The sequence below is a fragment of the Rhynchophorus ferrugineus genome, unplaced genomic scaffold, assembly GCF_030347505.1.
Source record: "Rhynchophorus ferrugineus isolate W39M unplaced genomic scaffold, kcgeb_rfMv2 rfM6, whole genome shotgun sequence".
NCBI lineage: Eukaryota > Metazoa > Arthropoda > Insecta > Coleoptera > Curculionidae > Rhynchophorus > Rhynchophorus ferrugineus.
In genome coordinates this window covers 42106854-42124937 of record NW_027472585.1, presented here as the reverse complement: position 1 = coordinate 42124937, position 18084 = coordinate 42106854, and the positions used below count along the sequence as shown (strand labels likewise).

Sequence of the window (18084 nt, the reverse complement as noted above, 5' to 3'; positions counted from 1 at the left end):
GTAGAAACTGTCTATAATGGTATCAAGAATTATACCCAAAGACTTCAAAAAGAGTAAAACCATTTAATCTACTTCAGTGAAATATAAGTATAATCTATCTAAAGCAGCAGTGACCTCAGGTCATCAAGATGTATTGCCTATTGCAATTTCTAAATTCGTTTTAAAACCAGACAATACACTACAACAATAAGTTTGGTAAATCATAATGTCTAACAGGAATCCAGCAAAAAGATCTCAATAAATGGTTGGCAAAACCTGTAACTAAGGAATGGCTTGCTAAACATATATTAAGTTTCGAAGATACTATGAGAATGAAAAAGTAAAAAGGGAAGTCACTTGGTAAATATAAATGTTATATATTAGATTAGAAGATACTACAACGTTGGCGTGAGTTCTCTGTTACTTTAGATAGACTATAATACTCAGTACATATTAGAACAAGTGACATATAAAAAAAACTATAGCAAATTAGGATAAAAACAAATAGTTTATTAGTATTTTTTCTCGTAAGCCTTTTCAATTATTTTCGTACAAACCTTGACCTGACAATAACAAAAACAACAAAAAAGGAACTATCCAATTTGTCGCAGTAGTCCTGAAATTATTTTCCAGTCCATTTGTATTTATAGATATTTTTTATTAAAAAAAACAAAAGAATTAATTACAATACTCAATACATATACTACATAAAATTTTATTCACTCGTATTCTTTTTATTTAGACTACTAAATATGTAACCAAGTTTGAAAAATATATATATGTTTGAAAAACTTTTAATTGCTTTAGCTCTGTTCGTCAGCATTTTAAAAATCACTATTGTTATTTGGGTTAAAAATAAAGCATAAATGTAACCTACATTCTAGGTAAATATTGCAACGCGAAATGCGTAATATTTACGTTTTCAAATCCATTTATATTTTATTCGATTTGATATTTATTAAGCAACAGGAACAACCAGATTGTAAACCGAACAATCTCGATCTTCTGACTTAAACCCGAAGACTCGGAACAATGGTTGTAAGGAAACCCTTATTGAATTGAGAAAAGGCAAAAGACGAATTGATAAAAACGATACGCATCGTTTCTTTTGTGGAGCTGCATGGCTACAATCACTGCGAGTGGATTGGAATTCGATCTCTCCTTATATATTATACATACTTTCTCACTGTATATACGCAGAAAAAAATGCCACTGATTTATGGTAAAACATTGATGGCGATAAATATGGAGCTTTGCATTCACCGAATGGCGTAATTATTTCAAGCTTCTCAACACCTTCAGGATCAAGCATATTACTTTCATTATTTTAGTTATATTGCTAAATATAGAATAATAAATAAATGTTAGTTCTAGGTATATATATATATATATATATATATATATATATATATATATATATATATATATATATATATATATATATATATATATATGTATACATGTTTACATTAATTCACAAGCAAGACGAGTGCGAGAAAATATATCAATATGCTCAATAATAAAATTATAATGACTTATAGCTATAGTTTACACTAAAGGTATACACTTTATATAAGTTCATATGGTTTGGTTCGCTTCAATCTCCTGACATCCTGTGCACTGTCCAGCAGTTGTTTTGCTTCCACGTTAGTATGATTTAGTAATCTTCTTTCGTGTTTCAAGGCGAAATCTTGGATAACTTGGTAATCAATCGAAGAACCTTGTTTTGACAGCGTTGTATGACTAGTTGATTTGAATTTCTAGTGCAACCCCATATTTGCACCCCATACGTCCAAATTGGCTTTATAATTGTCTTATAGATCAACCTCTTTGATTTTAGATCAAGTTGAGAGTACCTTCCGAATAACCAGTATAGTTGTTTCATTTTGGTTCTAATGTGTTTTGCTTTTTGATGTTTCCAATTTAATCTACCGTCAAGATGGATTCCAAGGTATTTAGCTGATTCTGCTTGAGGAATCGGGCATCCATTGAGTGATATAATTAAGTTTTCATTATTTCGACGCAATGCAAAATTAATGTGGACAGATTTGAAACTATTCAGTTGAATTTGTCAATCTTTCGTCCATTTGTAGATTTGACTTGTTGACTGTCACTTGTACTTTTTCTATTGCCCTAAACAGAGATATATCGTTTGCCATAATAATTGTGTCGTCAGCAAAGGTTCCAAGTAGTGTTTCTTTTGTTGTTAGTATGTTAGCAGTGTAGATCAGATATAGGAGAGGTCCTAACATGCTATCTTGTGGAACTCCAGCCGAAATAGTTTTAAATGTAGTTCCAGCAATTGACAATAGTTACGCGGTAACAATTTACTCATCTTACAGATTAATCCCAAATGCCAAACCCGATCAAAAGCTTGTAAGACATCCAGAAATATTGCAGGGCAGTATTTTTTTTCCTCAAACGCTTTTTCAACAGCCGCAGTTACTTTGTGCACTTGATCGATTATTGAATGGAAATCTGGTATTATTACGAAATTTTTAATATGTTTAAATATTAGTTAATGCTTAAACAGTTGTGATATTGCAGGAAGCAGCGAAATAAGCCTGTAAACGAAAGAAAGCAAATTAAAGCAATTTTAATTAATGATGCAATTTTATTTAAAAATTAAAGTAAGGAAATTATTATTTAATCAGCCTGGTGTGTTTATCGTTTTTGTAAGTTCCGAAAATATGCAGTAGTTAAAATAGCACTAACTATATAATTTGCATGGATAGAACAAATAGAAGAAATTATGAATTATTAACACTAAATTTTTAAACGTTTTAAAGCATTGAAAAATATAAAAATGCTTAACGATTAATGTAATAATATATGATATTTTATTCTTTGAAATTTGTATTAATTATTCTAATTATTTAATTAATAGACCTCTTTTTAATTATTTAATATACATTTCTAAATTGTAAAAAATAAATTACCTAATTGTGTTCGTTATTGTTATAGTAACAGGTGCGACAAAAGTCCCGCTACTATTTTGATTGCGTGCCATCTAGTTATGTGACGTTTAGCTTAGTTTCGCTTTAACCATTGTGTGGATTATGGATAACGAGCAGAAATAGTAACAATATTTATTGAAAATGATAATTCCATTATTGCCACTCAACGGAAACTGCGTAAAAAATATCCTAATCGATAGCAGACAGTCCTCGTTCTGGAAGACAGCGAACAGCGAACGTCTCGTAACGCTGAAAATGTGGCTATGGTGCGCGATAGTGTTGCAGAGTCTCCAGAATCATCAATTCAGAGTCGTGGTTCCCAGTTACACACTTTTGCACACAGTTTAAAGCGAATTTTTAAAACTGATCTCAAAATGTTCCCGTACAACATTCAATTAACCGAAAAGTTACTGCCGAGAGATCCTGATCAACGATTTGCCTACAGTAACGCGGTCCTAAGGCTGTCTGGTGAAATTGAAGATGTTTTCATCTGAAGTGATAAAAAGCGATGAAGCTCATTTTCTTCTCGGTGGCCACGTAAACAGAACAGTCGGTTTTGGGGAACAAAGAATCCTCAATTAATTCATGAAACATAATTGCATCTACTTAAAACAACTATATAGTGTGGTATTCATGCTGGAAACATTGGTGCCAAGACATGATTCGAAATTTTCTTGTGCCTGAAATGGACGAGCAAGGACTAGATGTTGCAAGATGTCATGAACAAAGCCTTAAAAGCGGCCGAAAGTTGCATAGCGAATCGCGGTCACCATTTAGCCGATATAATTTCTCAATCATAACGAAAAAAAAATGTAAAGACAAAATAAACTTCTTATGAAAACCAAACTTACTTATCTTTCTTTGAGCAAAGTTATAGGCAATCAAAATGGTAGTGGGACTTTTGCCCCACTTTGTATACATGCGAAAGTCGTGACATGTATTAATTCATTTTTGTTTTTATTTTTTTGTTTGTTGATAACATAAAAATAATGACAGATTATGTATTTTTATAATCCATGCTCTGAAGTTATTACAGTTATGAAAATAATCTTACTTATGATACTTTGTTCATTATTGAAACTTAGTTTTGTTCTTAAGATGTTAGTTCTTAAGATAGTTAGTGAAAACAGGTTTAAGTAACATGTTAGTTTATATATACCTAGTTAAAATACTGCATTTTGTTTTTTATATCTCAAATATATGAATTATGCTTTTCGTGTTTTAAATACGTGCGAGATAGTATTTTGTAATTTGTATTTTAATTAAAGCAAAACATGTATTTTACTCAGCCCTATTTTATGTGATAGTTCCTAATATAGTGTAATACAACATAAATTAATTTCAACCAATTTACACAATCAGTACTATTTATATACGTCACAAAGTATAATGATAACCAAGTTTATAGTTTTTAACTAGTTTTACGATTTATTTTCTTCGTCAACTGATTCACTATTATTTAAATAATTCATATTAATGGTAGATTTCGTAAAAAAAGTTAGAAAGTCGTAACTGGCACTGCCGATAAAATATTATACATTAAAAAGTAGTTAAGTCGACTGAAGTTTAATGCGTTTCTCAATTATCACTTCAGGAAATAATTAAAGTCGTTAAACTAAAATCGGTTTTACCTATCAGTCGATCTTACTTGTGCCATTGCAAGGCCTTTAACATACTATGTAAGGAAATCCGCCCATACATTATACGAACATTGTCTGCATGCCAAGCCTGTTAAAAGGTGGTTATTATTTAATGAAGTTGTAATTAAAAATAAGACGAGAATATTTGACGTATGTCGAAGGTTTTGGTAAATATTAAAAATGATGTACCCTATCCTTGGTTATATATGTAAATATATCCCTTTATGTTTTGTTTGTAATATAATTAAAAATAACAATATATATTGATATAGCAACATTTAGGAACTTTATTTTTCGATATTATTTATTAATGTAACGGAGTAAAGAAAGCGACATTTTGATTGATAGATAGTAAAATAATTTTGATTGCATTTATGTTATGTTTGCCAATACCAACATTTGATCATTTTTTGATTGACTTTTTCAACTTTATAAGCCTTTGACTTTAAGCTAAAGTTAAGAATACACTTAAACACTAAACAAGATCATGTAGTTTGGTTCGCTTTAATCTTCTGATTTCTTGCGTGTTGTCCAGTAGCTGTATTGCTTCCACGTTGTTGTGATTTAGCAACCTTATTTCATGTTTTAAGGTGAAATCTTGGATCACTTCGTATGTCCATTTGATTTCGAGGTCATCGTGCAGCTCTTCGTTGATTACGTAGCGACAAGCATCGGTAATTAATCGTGAAATTTTGTTTTGAGTACGTTGGATTACTAATTGATTATTAATTGATTGATGATAAATATAGAGGTCTTAGTACAACTCTATACTCGTACCCCATAGGTCCAAATTGGCTTTATGATTGACTAATTGACCAATCTCTTTAGATCTCATTTCGATGTATTTGACTGATTCTGCTTGAGGAATCGGAAAGCTTTTAAATGTTAAAACTTCTTTCATTTCAATAATAACCTATAATAGTTCAACAAATAATAATCCTAAAATAACTATAATTATAAATCTTTAGTTTTCTCTATTAGCAATAATAACTACTGCTTCATATTTTTTTCCGAAGTTCACAAGCATATATAACAAATTAATAAGTTAGTAAAACTATACTCTATACAGTATAGTGGACAGAATCATCAGCCAATTAAAATTAACGATGGGAATATAAAGACACTAACCGCATATAAATCGCGTTTAGAGAAATTATTTGTTTCAAAGAACATATTCAAAATAGACGATGACGTTAATTTAAATCAACAAGAAAACGGTCGTACAAGGAATCGTTTACCTCGCTAGCATTTTAAGTTGCCCGATATCGATCTGAGACTTCAGTAAACTGCCGGCGTATATCAAAAATCGATAGACCACGAAAACTAATTGCCATTTTCATGGGAAAATAAATAACGTATCGACAGTTATCTTCAATTAATTATATCATCTTGAGACGTTATCATGTTTTATTAAAATACCTTAATTAGAATGCTAGTTATGGTCGTTAAGTTGATATTTGTTAAACTAAATGCTTTGTTGAGTAACATGAGATCAGGTACTCAAAATTAAAATGACAAATAATAATAGTTGACTCAATTATCCATTTAATCGCTTAGTCCATCGTTTTAAGATGGGTTGGTTCTGGTTGCAAGATACATTTATTATTTAAATTCATAATATCAGTTTCTCGAAATGAAATAAAGTTTTCTTAAATGATTTATCCAACTTAGAAGAATAAATGTCGACTAATACCCTACTGAAATGAAGTCGGCTAACCCTAGTTTTTTTGCTATTCTGTAATTGTTATCTTTTTGTTTTAAAAATTCTTGAGCTATGAGTATATGAGCTCCATTGGTCAGTTGCTTGATTTGACATACATCATCATATATATGCGTATCTACTTCTCAATCAATATACTGCTGTTGGTGCTGCAGAGTTTTGAATATTCTTCACTAAAGCTTGCCATAGTTTATGATCGACCGCAGTTGTTTGGGCCTCTGACAATTTCACATAGTTTTTAGTAATCTTTATCTATGTCTTTTTCAAAACCATTCGCCGTATTTTGCACACAAAAGTTCAAGTTCCTCACAAAAATTGGTGTGAAATTCATGTCCAAACCATTTTATTCTGCGTCTTTGAATTTGTTACTCAAATGTGATCTGATTAAGGCATATTGAACGAATTACTTCATTTCTAATAAGATATTAGAGAGAAATGTGTAGAATTTCCCTCAAATGTTGTAACTGAAAAACCTTAACCATACCAATACCATACTGTATCAGTCTCTGAAGAATTTGAACATTTTCGTGCGATGATTTTTTACGATTTTCGGCGTGGATTATCACAACGAGACTTGTTCGCGTTGGATCCCACACAATTTGACAATCGCTCAAAAAAATGGCTCGTGTCGATTGCTGCAAAGAAAGGCTTAAGAAATTCAAGCGCGGTGCTTCGAAAAACGTTTATAAAATCGTGATAGGTGACGAATCATGGATATATTCGTAGGAGCCCGAAAGTAAGCAGTAGTTGACTGTATGAGTGTTCCAAGATGAACCAAATCCAACAAAAATTATTCACGCACGAAGCACTTAAAAGAAAATGGTGGTCAGTTTCTTCTGAAAAACTGGTCATATTGCAACAGTGTCTCTAGAGGATCGTAGAACAGTAAATTCTGATTGGTACACAACTAATTGTTTGCCAAAAGTCTTCGGTGAAATAAGGAAAACAAACAAGAGACGCCGGATTGTTCTTCATCATGACAATGCGAGCTCTCACACATCTGCTCAAACAAGAGACTATTCGAGCACTCAAAACATCGAATTGTTGGGTCATCTGCCGTACCGCCATGATCTGGCACCCAATGACTTCTTTTTGTTCCCATTCGTAAAGAATAAACTGCGTGGTCAACGATTTTTATCGACCGAAGAAGCTATTGAAGCGTTCAAAAATCAATCATGAAAATTGGTTTAAGCGTATGTAAAAGTGTATCGACCATCGTGGCGAGTACTTTGAAAAACAATAAAATTATATTAGCAACTTAACTATCTGTTTTTTTCCTATTCCCAAAATATAAATAGTGATATCGTATCTATTAACAAAACATAATGGGAGACATTAGTATGGCTAAATACTGACCGTTTCTGAATTGATAAGGTGGTGGGGGCCTGGGCGCCGGTGGAGGATCCTCAAACTGCTGCAACCACTCGTAAAGCTGTTCTAGATCCTTCAGACTCTGCTGGCGTTCGGCTTCCTCGCGCGCCGCCACTTCCTCCAAACTCTCCATGGTTCGGTTCGCTTAGGAAGCTTGGTCGTCGTCAACCGATGACGTCATAGTTTTGATTTAAAACACTAATTATATTGTCACTGAACTATTTTGGTTCTCAGTTCGTCTATTATTACTCCTACTTAGACTAGGCGAGCGGTACTCGCGAAAGTAAAGCTTAGAACGTACTAAGGAGGTACTGGTGGGGTCTTAGTTGGTCCTAGAAGAGAAGAATCGATGAAGGGAAAATTGCCGATGGGAGATCGGACATAACTCGGGGGTTTGATGGTGGTGGAACTTTTTATGTTGAAAAAAGCATAAAAGATAACGGTTTCTGGTCAAAATCCTAAACTGGTAAAGTTCCTGGAATATTTAATTGCTTAATTGTACCATATATTAATCATATGTACCACACAATATCGAAATATATGATGGGAACTTAAATCATAATACATCCGTAACCATGTTTTGTGCGTCCGAATCATTAGACAGCCCGAGGAAAAAAGATGACAGATTTCTTTCTTTCGATTCGAAATATTGCGCAAGTTATATTTGTTTTTTCTATTTCTCAGCATAATTGTAAGGCAATTTTTCATTATGACGTTATTTTTGTAGCATTTAAGGTAAATTTTATTTCGTTGAAGGCAAAATCATAATATGATATTATTTTCCAAGATGTAAAGGTTCAAATGAAACTAATTATTTTCCAAAAGATTCTGCTATAGCGCAGAAACGGTTTTTAAAAATAATAATGACAAACCTCAGGAAACCTCTATCATTTCCTACATGAAGTTTCCGAACGGAATCTTTCAGACATTGCTTTCAATTTGTATATTTAGATGAGACATGGATTTTTCAGAATGATACATTGGATCACTCATGGCAAGATGATAATAAATATAGTGTAAAGACAACAAAAGTTGATGGAAAAAGGTAAACGTTGGAATAACTATCGATTAGGTTTTGTTAGTCGCAACATATATTAATAATTCATAAGACAGAATTCATAAAATATAGTTCTTCATGCTGGAAACAGGAATGGTTATATTTCAGGTGCAGAGTTAGTATTTTCCTCTAAGTTTAAAGGTGACTATTATGGGGAATAAACCATAACTTGTTTTTGCAGTGGTTTGAAAATCAGCTTTTAAAGAATTCGGAGGAACTATCAGTTATTGTTATTGAAAATGAGCCATATCATAGTACACTGGTAGAGAAGATCCTAACAAGTGCATCAACAAAGGCTGCAATTAAGGAATGGCTTAAAGTACATGAAATAAGTTTCGAATAAATGATGTTAAGGAATGAACAATTGCAAATTGTTACTTGGTAAACATAAATGATATTTTTAATTGCATTTTATGTAATTTACTTTTTTACTGAACGCTATGGCCACAGAGTAATACGTCTTCCTCCCTATCACTGAATATGTAATGAAAGAAGAAACAATTAAAGGTCAGTATATAATTAACATACTTTAAGTGTAGGAAATTGTATTACAGAGTGCTAAAGTTTGATGAGCATGTGTGTTATTGTTCAGAACATACATGAAAGTTTGGTTAAAATGTATGAGGAGATAAATAATACTAACTGTTTTGCAGATATGGCAAAATCATTAAGGAGAATGCAGTGATTAAATCTAGTGTTATCAAAAAAGATATACACAGGTATTAACATAACAAACTAAGTAGAAATACAGTGATATCAAAATGTCTTTAAATGTGCTCTCTAATGAAAGTAAAATACATTACTTAGATATATAATTGTTAATTAGGTGGATTCGGCTTTCGGGGGATACCACTACATAAAAAAAACGCGCCTGGAACTCTACCTCATGGGTGATGTGTAGTTTCAAGTTATTCGATAATATATGAATTAGATGTACTATAATGTTAAACTAAATTATAATAGATAAAATGTTTGTTTAATTTTTTTATTTAGATTGGAATTTTGTCATATGTCAAAGTCAAAATGTACTAAAACTCAAAGTTGATGCGGCAACATCACGTCATCATATCAGATGACGTGGGTTCACTGCGGTTTTGAATAGACTATATCTATAAATTGCTTGACAGATGGGATAAATAACGTGTTTCCTTTAGCGAAAAAGAAAACGGAAGTCAATTACCAACACAGCTAGTATATCGTTCCAGGTATTATACAGAGACGTGTTTGGCATTTTGTTCGAATACCCTTGGATTTAATTGCAGTTTTTCAGTATAACATTCTATGATTCTAGCTATGAAAGCCAAATCTAGCACAATCAAGATGGAGATTTAATAAACACTTATCTAACTGAGGGACGAACCCAATCCAAAATAAAACCTCTGTAAAAGTGAGCTACTTCTTAATACGGATTTGTCTAATTCATCTATAAAAAACGAACAAAAAAGAACCACATGCGGTTCGAGGAGTTAGAAATCCCTGCACAACCCGAGTTCTTCAAAACGGTGAGTTTTTCAGAGTATTCCAGTTTTCTTTTTATTTTGATTCTATTCATTTACTTATTTATTTACCTATTCGTTTATCCAATCATTTATCTAGTAATTAAACTATTTATTTCACTATTTAATTATCCATTAATTTAACTACCTATGTATCTATTCATTTCACTATTTATTCAGTTATCTATTCAGTTATCAATTTATTCTGAACATTCGCCGCTATTTATTTATTTAATTATTATAAATCATAATCCCTATAAATCAAAGATAATAGTTTTATGGTTGCAACTGTAAATATAATTTATAGTTATCTTATAAACCAGAGGCTAATGACATAGTGGCCCAAGTTTCTGATGTATAGTTATGATCTATGGATAATATGAAGCATACATAAACGCCACAGAAAGTGTTTTCTACTGGCTCTTGATGGCAACGTATCTAGCGTGTGGCTTTCAGCTTTCTCCCATGTCGGCATTGCACGTCCATCATAGTTGGTGCTGGAAAAGTGAGTTCACTAGCAACAGTACTGTTCATTTGTTAATCTGTTTATCTATTTTAAAAATTCAGCTCAATCCTAGCGAGGCCTATTAACCTTAGTGACAGTAGATCTCGCGTGTTATCCCTTGATCTCATTACACGTCATTATTGTTAGTGTTTATTCTTTTTGAAATTAAAGTAAACCAATATCCTTTAGAAATAATTTATATTTTTATTTACGCCCACATAATAAAAATCGTTCTATACTTCTAATATATAATTAAATATTTCTAAATTTGTCGGATATTAAAACTGCAGAATTTGCTTTAATATTAATATTGAAACGCCTGAAGCAACAATCTACATAGACAGAAAATGAATGAAATATTACAAGAACTAATCATAATTGATTAAGCTATTAAATACGAAATACACTTAAACGCATTATGGTTATTGGTTCCTTATTTGTAAACCGAATAATAACGCACGAAACAAATTGCTCGTGGTAGTTCGTTTATATCATGTATATAGCGAGTTTCAGCTGTTTTCTATATATCTGACAATAACTTAAAATTAAACAGATATCTAACCACTCATGCATGTATACGTTATGTAAATTGAAATAAGCAGAATGCAAGAAAAAAGCGCTCTGCAAGTGTATTTGTTGCTAAAATAAATTTAATGATCGAGATAAAAAAGGAAACGGTCACTTTCTAGATCTTAAAACTATTTCTGGTTCAATATAATATATAAAGTGATCCTAATTGGCATAACTGTTTATGTATAGGCATAAATTCGCGGATATTGCTATTATATGTTCGTGAATGAATAGCCAATAAATTTTTTAGAGCTTTATATTTCAAACTGGTTGAAAAAAATCGGATACATAAACACAGTATATAAAATTTTAAAAGCATTAGCAACAAATTTGAACCTGCTAATGAACACGGGCGGGGTGCCAGCAGCGCCAACTATGAAACGATAACGATTATCTGGCAACCCCGAGACGTTTATCTGGAATGTTATTGAAGGGTACTTTCGATCATTCAGTATCTGACTAGGGTTGAGTTCAGACGCGCCACCATCGACCGCTCAAGCCTTGTCACCAGGTAAACCCAGCGCCGATCCTTTTAATCGATAGTATTTTCCACATTTTTATATTATAACAGGTCAATGGAAAAGTCCCGGCATGACACTAGATAGCGCTACTAGAATTAAATACATATGCTTTTTAGTTAGCCATAACCCTCAAAAGATGCGGGTATAAATTTCACAGCTGGCGGATCATTAGTTTGTGAATTATAATATTTTGAGTGAAGCAACTTTTGTTATTGTGAAAAAAAATGGATAAAAAGGAATTTCGCGTATTGATAAAATATTGCTTTTTGAAGGATAAAAATACACTTAAAGCAAAAATTTGGCTTGATGCCGAGTTTCCGGACACTGCCCCAGGAAAATCTACCATCAAGGATTGGTATGCTAAGTGTAGACGTGGTGAAATGAGCACCGATGACGGTGAACGAAGTGGACGCCCAAAAGAGGTTGTTACCAACGAAAACATTTTAAAAATCCACTAAATGATTTTGAATGACCGTAAATTGAAATTGAATGAAATAGCAGACACTCTGAAAAAATCAACTGAATGGGTACATCATATTGTTCACGAATATTTGGGTATGAGAAAGCTCTGTGCAAAGTGGATGCCGCGCGAGCTTATTTTTGACCAAAATCAACGACGAGTTGATGATTCGGAGCAGTGTTTGAAGATGATGAAGCGTAATAAACCCGAGTTTTTGCGTCGATATGTGACAATGGATGAAACATGGCTTCATCATTTAACTCCGAAATCCAATCGACAGTCATCCGGGTGGACTATACACGATGAACCCGCTCCAAAGCGTAGGAAAACGCAATAGTCGGCTGGCAAGGTTATGGTGTCTGTATTTTGGAATGCACATGGAATAAATTTCATTGACTGCCTTGAAAAAAGAAGGACCATCAACAGCGACTATTACATAGCATTATTGGATCATTTGAAGGACGAAACCGCCGAAAACGGCCGCATTTGAAGAAAAAGAAAGTGCTGCCTCACCAAGACAATGCACCGTGTCACATATCAGTGAAAACGATGACAACATCCATGAACTGGGCATCGAATTGCTTCCTCATCCACCGTATTCTCCAGATCTGGCCGCCAGCGACTATTTCCTGTTCTCAGACCTCAAAAGAATGCTCGCTGGGAAAAATTTTTCGTCGAATGAAAAGGCGATCGACGAAAGTGAGGCCTATTTTGAAGCAAAGGACAAATCGTACTACAAACATGGGATCGAAAAGTTGGAGGGTTGCTATAATTAGTGTATCACCCCTGAAGGGAATTATGTTGAATAAAAAGAACTAACTTGCATACTTTTCAATTGACTTGTTACGTCTATCAGAAACATGGATCTGTATGAAATTCGTGGTAAAGTGTTAAACGAACAGAAATTATCTTCAACCTGTAATACATTCTAATTGCGGTTTGACAATAATGGCCGGTAGTTTTAATCAGTGTTCAACAATATTGAAAATGCATATATATAATCAAAAATGCAAAATCTCTTTTCCCGTTATTCCGACATTGTTGAATCAATATGGTGCGACGAGGCAAAAGAGTCTTAACCAGGACGGAATTATAAATCATCCCACGGCGTGGAGGGAAAACCGCTGACGGAAATTATCGGTCCAACTCTCCATTTACCCTCGGAAAAAACGCCGCGAAATTCTGTTGATGGGGGCCCTAATATGGAGTCAGTTTCTATATCGGTCTTTTACGTGCCGCATATTCGATAAAAAATGGGCCGTCGGTAGAGGAAAGGCCTTTCAGAGCAACAGCTTTTATTGCAGTTATTTTGACATTTGTTGTATCGAAATTGCTATAATACGTTTCCTTATTATAGAAATATTGATGCTGATAACTGCGTCTATACTCCCTAAAAATGTATTTAGTGTCATTAAATATTTATATTATATATTTCTTTTCGCACTTCTTGTAACACGTTTTATGATTTTTATCATTTTAAATCAATCTATATTAGAGAGAAATCGATTCCTTACAACTTTTATAGCAATATTGGTAATTAATGATGGAGAGTAAATTCGTGTTTTTGTTTCTCAAAGATTTAAGAGAATCCATAGGACGTCATAGTCACCATTAGACTAGTGATGAATATGCTGTAAGCAGCATCATATCTATGCATTCTATATTACAAGTTCATCTGTCTTATTATTTTAAATTAATATACATTCGAGACAAATTGATTTCGTACAATTGTGATGATATACAATATATTCGTTTTAATTAATCAAGATTCTAGAGAAGCCACATTATATCATGGTAATCATTAGACTGATGAATATAAATGGAAAAATGGAAATAATAGCAATAATACACCGAATATTGTCTTTATCGGATATAAATCGGATTAATCGATTTATATTTTTTTTATAAAAATCGGATTTTATAGATATATCGATATTATTTCAACAAACCTAGTAATGTAATGTAAAGATTATTGTTTACTAAACTGTATACTGACGTCATAAAGACGTTTTACAGTGAAGTTCAATTTTAAAAGCATTTTTCTTAATTGTTGAACTTCTTAGTTTAACTCGCATTTTACTTGGCAAAGACAAGTTGATAAATATCTTTCCTAACCGGCATAATTGCTAGATCACAATAAAACTAAATCGTTGTGGGTAGTTTTCGAATAGAGAGTGAGGGTATATTTCTATCTCCAACATCAGTTAGGCAGTTAGGGGATGTTTTGGTACAAGAATTGGATAACATCCCGTCTACTCAGACACTATACAACCTATTCCGTGAGGAATTGCAGCTGTTTAAAAAGTAAATGTTGACTTAATACCTTGTTAATAATAAATATGATGTATATGTCAAAGGTTGAAAATTTTCTGTATTTATAAACTCACAAGGAGCACTCACTGCTAATCCAACAAGAAAAGAAGCAGTATTTGGAACAGTTATCGTAGTAAAATATATATCTCTACCGCTGTAAAAAATGTACAAGTAGAAGTCAACACATACCACAAATGGACTCGAGACTGGTAAATACAGCTTAATAGCTCCAAATACGATCCATAAGTCCATATAATCCATAATTATATCACTTGGCGGATATCTGATTCCTCAATCAGAATCAGAAACGGTATCGAAAAGTTGGAGGGTCGCTGTATTCACCCTTGAAGGGAATTATGTTGAATAAAAAAAAATTGCCAAACAAATGTGTTTTGCTATGGTAGGCCGGGGACTTTTCAACTGACTTGTTAAATTAACAAATATTAATTGCGTAATATTATTTAAACGACAATCACCGTAAAAAAGAGCAAGAAACAGAGAGACAGATTCATCAAGATATATAGTAACAGTTCCTTTACGTTTATAAATGTTGCACGTTCTACGGACACGAAATTAATATTCAATGGGTGATCAATGACCAACAGGTCTTCGTTTCAACAATGATTCATTATTGGCTGTATATCTAATTTATGTCTGATTCTTTATCAATATTATTACCCATGCTATATCAGAATTAGTCGTACAATTGGCTGTAAATAAGGACTCTGTTCGGTTTGTTATAATCTAGTTGATGATTTCTAATAAAAGCGGATATGCGATTAAATTTTGGCAAAATAATAAATCTTTTAATACAAAACAATGCCTGCTTGTCGCAAAATAGTACTGGCCAATAAAAAATAAACGATTTCTTAAAAAAATATATCTAATATATAATAAAAAGATATAGCTCTGTGTTAAAGTAGAGCTTTATTCTTCTATATTGTGATATGTTATAAAAGTTATAGCGACAGTTAAAAAAATTAATTTATATTTTATAGCAACAGCATTTTTTGATAAATATATCCCAATTCTTGGTTATGTCATAAATAAAAAATTAGCTTAACATTTTAATTATTTTGTGTTATAATTGAAGTTCTGTATATGTATGTGTATCTGTAGTATAAGGTTTCCTAATGTAATTATGCATCGATAAAAACTTCAAATTTGGTTACACCTTGCAAGGCTTACGAACTAGCAAAATAGTAAGTATTTACTATTTTAGGTACCTTTACGTAATATCGAGGTAAATATTAAAATACGTGTAGTAGATAGGTTAAATAAGGTTTTTGGTTATTTTAATTTAGTTATTACAAAGATTACTATGTACTTTTAAAACGTTTTTTTGTGTTAAAAATCTAAGTTTGATTATTTTTACTTTTTAGTCAGTTCCTTAATTATTTTTTTGAAATCGATTAAGCTTTTTTGTTACAAATATTTAGATATTTACTCAATAAATTACGCAGTTATCTTATTAAGTATTGCAATGGGTACAGTGACTGAAAATAAGGAACGCTTCAGGCTTCGGCGTCCCACCCTAGGTGATTTGAGAAACGTTATAACCAAACTAGAACAACAAAAGGCCATTGTTCTTGCCGGAAATCGAACCCGCGACCTCCGCCTGTGAGCCGAACGCTGTAACCACTACACCAAAGAAGCAATTGTCAGCAATATTTCTACGGCTTGCGTCACATCAGTTCAGCAATAACATTATACACAAATATCTGATTATTTTAGATAAAAAATATGTGGAAACGTTGTATGTATATATGTATGTATGGAAACGTTGTTGTATTCTATTGATTTCCCCGGATTCCACCATCAGATCCTAAGTTAGTTCCAGAGGAACCACCTCGGAAGTGCACTATTTCGAATAAAAAAAGAATTTTGAAAATCGGCCAACAATTGATGATTGATAAGCGAGAAATCGATGAACATACATTAAAAAAATACACAGCCGAACATAGATCGATTTTTTTTCTAAAATGTCGACACAGACGTGTAGCATTCGAGGAAATCATAAATAGTTCCGAATAGTTTATAGTTTACGGTACTTAGGATTGCATCTTGTAGTTCGATATTTTATACCTTTTAATTTTTGGATCGTTTAAGTTTTTTCAAAAAAGGTTTGAACGATAATATAACGGAACTAGGCGGGATTGCCGCTTCCTTTTAAATATATGATTTGTCACCTTTGCGAATACTTATCAACGGACATAATTGCCATGAATGGCAACAGTGTTCAACTTTCTTTGGGGGTTGTATTTGCCAGATGTGATCACGTCTGAGGGATGTTAGAACTTCATAAAAGTTCATTTCTAAATACGGGACGGTCAAAGTCACTACGTTCTCATCGCCCAGTTTATTTTATTGTGTTTTGGGCCGTCCAAGCTGAGCTTCATCAAACGGCGAATTTGTTCACAGAGTATTCCAGTTTTCTTTTTTTATTTATCATTTATTATTTATTTTTTACCAGCTATGGGTTTATCCGAACTACGGTCCACAGCATTAAGCGTACAGTATAAGACATCCGGTCTTACCCGGCCTGATTACTGGCGTGACTGGGATCATTTCCCTTGTCGGATTTTACACTCTTGTCTAGGATAATCACAAACATAAATTTACAACCATGTCCCAGCAGGATTCGAACCCGCGGCTATCGCAACAGTAGGAGGACCGTCCTATCGCCTTTACCCCTGCGCCACCAAGCCGGTTAAATCTCAATGTTTGCAGAATTATGACCCGACCACCTCGAACATCAAGATCTCGCACGCTGATTTGCATTATTTATTTTGTCATTTATTAAGTAAGTAGTTGTTATATCATTTACTTTGATTTCTGGTTTTATATATTTAAGATGTTTGATTATTTTTTATTGTTTTTTTTTAAACAACCCTACAATTATAATTACAAATCAATATATTTGTGAAAAAATGATCAGAATTTGCTAATCCAAACCATCCTGTTAGACTCTACATTATAATCACTCAATGATATTAAATAAACAACGTCCATTAGCACGGTAGTAATTAGCACTGAAAACAAAGAATGGTCGATTCTGTCGGTCGGAGTTGCATAAGTTCTAAAAATAACCGCAACGGCTACAATTGACCTGACTCAATTTATTTAAATTGACACACGACCCAGCATTGTTGCGTCGGTCGAATCGCACCAGTTGACAATTAAAACAGGACGAAAAAAAAACGGATAAAGCTGAATTCAGATAAAAGCCATTAGGCTGGGCCCCGTACCTAGTCGTCGATAATATTTTTCGGACGAGTTCGATCGGATCCGAGCATTTTTTCACTCCGTTTCCATATAATTGGGGGACCGTTAATTAACTCGGTTTTTTATTTCGTACGGGGTCAAATATTTGGATACTTTAGTTGTTGTAACAGCTTGTTTAGCGGGCAGGTGTCATGTGTGCTTTTAACTAAAGTGCCTGGGTTATTCGAAATGAGTCGAGGACGTTTTTTTGACCTATATGGTGTGTGTGTT

At 32.9% G+C, this 18084-nt stretch overlaps 2 protein-coding genes across 8 annotated transcripts in view; both read right to left on the bottom strand.

Moving 5' to 3' along the window:
- The window catches only part of DIP2 (disco-interacting protein 2), a 437652-nt gene that overhangs the window by 223906 nt on the left and 195662 nt on the right, over positions 1-18084 (bottom strand). The window lies entirely within an intron of this gene.
- The window catches only part of LOC143198278 (uncharacterized), a 127662-nt gene that overhangs the window by 84113 nt on the left and 25465 nt on the right, over positions 1-18084 (bottom strand). Inside the window, exon 3 of the mRNA XM_076407406.1 lies at positions 7649-7999. The gene's annotated coding sequence lies outside the window, so the exon portion shown is untranslated. The remainder of the gene's footprint in view (positions 1-7648; positions 8000-18084) is intronic.